Source organism: Octopus bimaculoides, chromosome 18 (assembly GCF_001194135.2).
Source record: "Octopus bimaculoides isolate UCB-OBI-ISO-001 chromosome 18, ASM119413v2, whole genome shotgun sequence".
NCBI classification, from domain to species: Eukaryota; Metazoa; Mollusca; class Cephalopoda; order Octopoda; family Octopodidae; genus Octopus; species Octopus bimaculoides.
Window position 1 is genome coordinate 3288062 of NC_068998.1, and position 2694 is coordinate 3290755.

The following is a 2694-nucleotide window of genomic DNA, read 5'->3' on the forward strand; positions in this document are numbered from 1 at the left end:
TATATATAATATGTAGAAGTAAGATCCAAGGATCAAAGTGTAGGAAGTTAGTAAGCTTCGAGCAGTCCGTAGTTGGTATATAAAAAAAACCGCTTTCAGGAAGAATAGTGGTTTTCTGACGTAGAAGGTTCTAGGTTTTTCCCATATCGAAGATCGATAAGCTGAAAAAAGTTGATTTTATAGTTCACGGTTAGCAACTAAGGTTGCTATGTATGCGAATAAGAATCCAAATTGAGGGAGTGGAACACGAGAAATCCAGGTTGTATATGTTTCTTGGTTGGCAGAACTTCGGAAGTAATAATTAGTGAACGAGAGGCACTCCCCGAGTTACTCATCGGGCCAAAGATACCTTAGTTAAATGAAGTTCACATTGTCAAGTTAACTCGCAGGAGATTTGATCGGAAATTAGTGGAAAGCATGGAGTGAGAGAAGAAAAGAAAAGAAAAATATATGAATGAAGAATGAGTAAAGTTGTTAAGAAAAAGAATAAGAATAAAGAAAAGGAGAGGGAGAGAGAGTGAGGGAAAATTTTGATTAGATTGAAGCTGACTTTGGGTCTTCTATCTATCTATCTATCTATCTATCTATCTATCTATCTATATATATGTATGTATGTATGTATGTTTGTATGTATGTATAGGCGTGTGTGCCTGTGTATGTGTATATACAGGTTGCATCAGAAAGGCAGTCATTACTGCGATGCTTGTGAAGTTATGCGGTAATGTGAGATCGGGCAGCTAATGTTTCCTTTCTTTTTCTTTTTTCTTTTTTCTTTTCATTTACTCACGTGGTGTTTAGACTGGTTTACACTGTACTTTTGCTGTTGGCAAATTTTCGCAATAAAAGGGAAATGGTTTAGTCACTAAAAATGGGTCAAAACCCCACCCCCACCCCACCATCACTTTTGTCATGAATGACCATGGGATTGCACTTAAAAAGTTCCCCTCCGAGGAACAAGTCCGGGCAAGGTTGTTTATATGGAAGACCAGCAGTCACTCATGCATACCAGCTTCCACTCGTTATGCCACCGATGTTATCCAAGGGAAAGGCAAAAGGGGCCGATACAGCCTTGGCACCAGTGACGTCGCAACTCATTTCTACAGCTGAGTGAACTGGAGCAACGTGAAATAAAGGCAGGAATTTCGTTTAAGAATATAACAACCGAGTTTACGGCATTGATGCACCTCAACAATAGCGAAATGCATCTGTTGCTCTCATGAGTCTCTACAGCTATGATATTCATCTCGCTTCGATATATACATTGCGTTTCTAACACAAGTCTACGAAGAGATTTTATCTCAGACAATTCAACAGCACCATGCCTTCTAACGGAGCATTCTTTCATTCTTTTACTTGTATCAACCATTAGCCTTAAGAAGTTTTACTCGAAATCGATTCCAGTACACTTTTAATATGTATTTTTTTTTTGTATATCCACTTTTTAAATTTAAGAATTATTTTGATAAAAATCCTAATGTAGGCGGGATACCTGCTAATGATAAAATTAATATTATAATGAAGATATTTTCTTTATTTATGTGTTTATTATGTTCTGTTAGAGAATATATAAAAAAAAAGGTTGATTTTATGGAAAATGTGATGAATATCGGGAGAATAATAATTGTGTAAATTAGTAAATTAATATAAGAGAATTACTAGTATTTTGTACGATACACAAATGACGATTTTAATTTAATGTTGTTTTAATTGTGTATACTGAGTTCTTTTACAGCTCAGCAAGCTTCTGTAATTGCAGTGAATGTTTTGTCCACTCTTTTCCATATATCGAAGTACGAACTCCATTTAAGCCCATGAGAACCGACCGCACAGCATTGACAAGCCTCAACAAGAGCGAAAAGCGCCAGACGTTACCACAAGTCACTGCAGCTACGATGTTCGTCTCACTCCGATATGGATTGTGTTTCTAGGAAGAGATTTCATCTCAGATAATTCCACAGCATCATGCCCTCTGACGGTGTGTATACGTTTCATATGATATACGAATGACGATTTTAATTTTATTAGCTTCAATTGCGTATATCAAGATACCCCCACGGCGAATAAAACCTCATCTCCACTCACTACACCACACCTACTCGGCTCAGTTTGAGGGCAAACTCTGACCACTTCAATGTACCCGAGATACCCCACCAGGTGTGTATGTATGTGTGTGTGTGTGTGTGCGCGCACGCATATATATATATATATATATATACATACATACACACACACACATATGTATAATGCTGCCCTCGCTCACCCAGCCCCACCCACTCGACTCAGCTGGAGTCAACCACTCACTGACCACTTCAACACGCCCTAAATACCAAACAGTGTGTGTATATGATTATATACCCTAATTAATTGGACGGACACCTGACATTCATTTCAACGATGCTTATTAATGAGATTTATTGATGAAGTAGTCGTTATGGTGCGCGCGCAGACAGAAACAAACACACACACACACACACACACACATTTACCTTGTGTATCAATGACAAAAGCAAATCCTTTCACCTTGGATTAAAACCACTAAAGAATATAATCACCATCATCATCATCACCATCGTCATCATCATCGTCATCAACATCATCATCACCATCACCACCACCACCCTCACCACCATCATCACCATCACCACCACCACCACCACCACTGCCCTCCACTATCACCTAAGCCTCTACAACAAA

General features: G+C 38.5%; 1 protein-coding gene across 1 annotated transcript in view; it reads left to right on the forward strand.

Annotated features, from left to right (window-relative positions):
* LOC106872853 (hybrid signal transduction histidine kinase E) overlaps positions 1-2694 on the forward strand; it is a 12269-nt gene that overhangs the window by 3442 nt on the left and 6133 nt on the right. The window contains exon 2 of the mRNA XM_014919994.2: positions 1792-1975. The gene's annotated coding sequence lies outside the window, so the exon portion shown is untranslated. The remainder of the gene's footprint in view (positions 1-1791; positions 1976-2694) is intronic.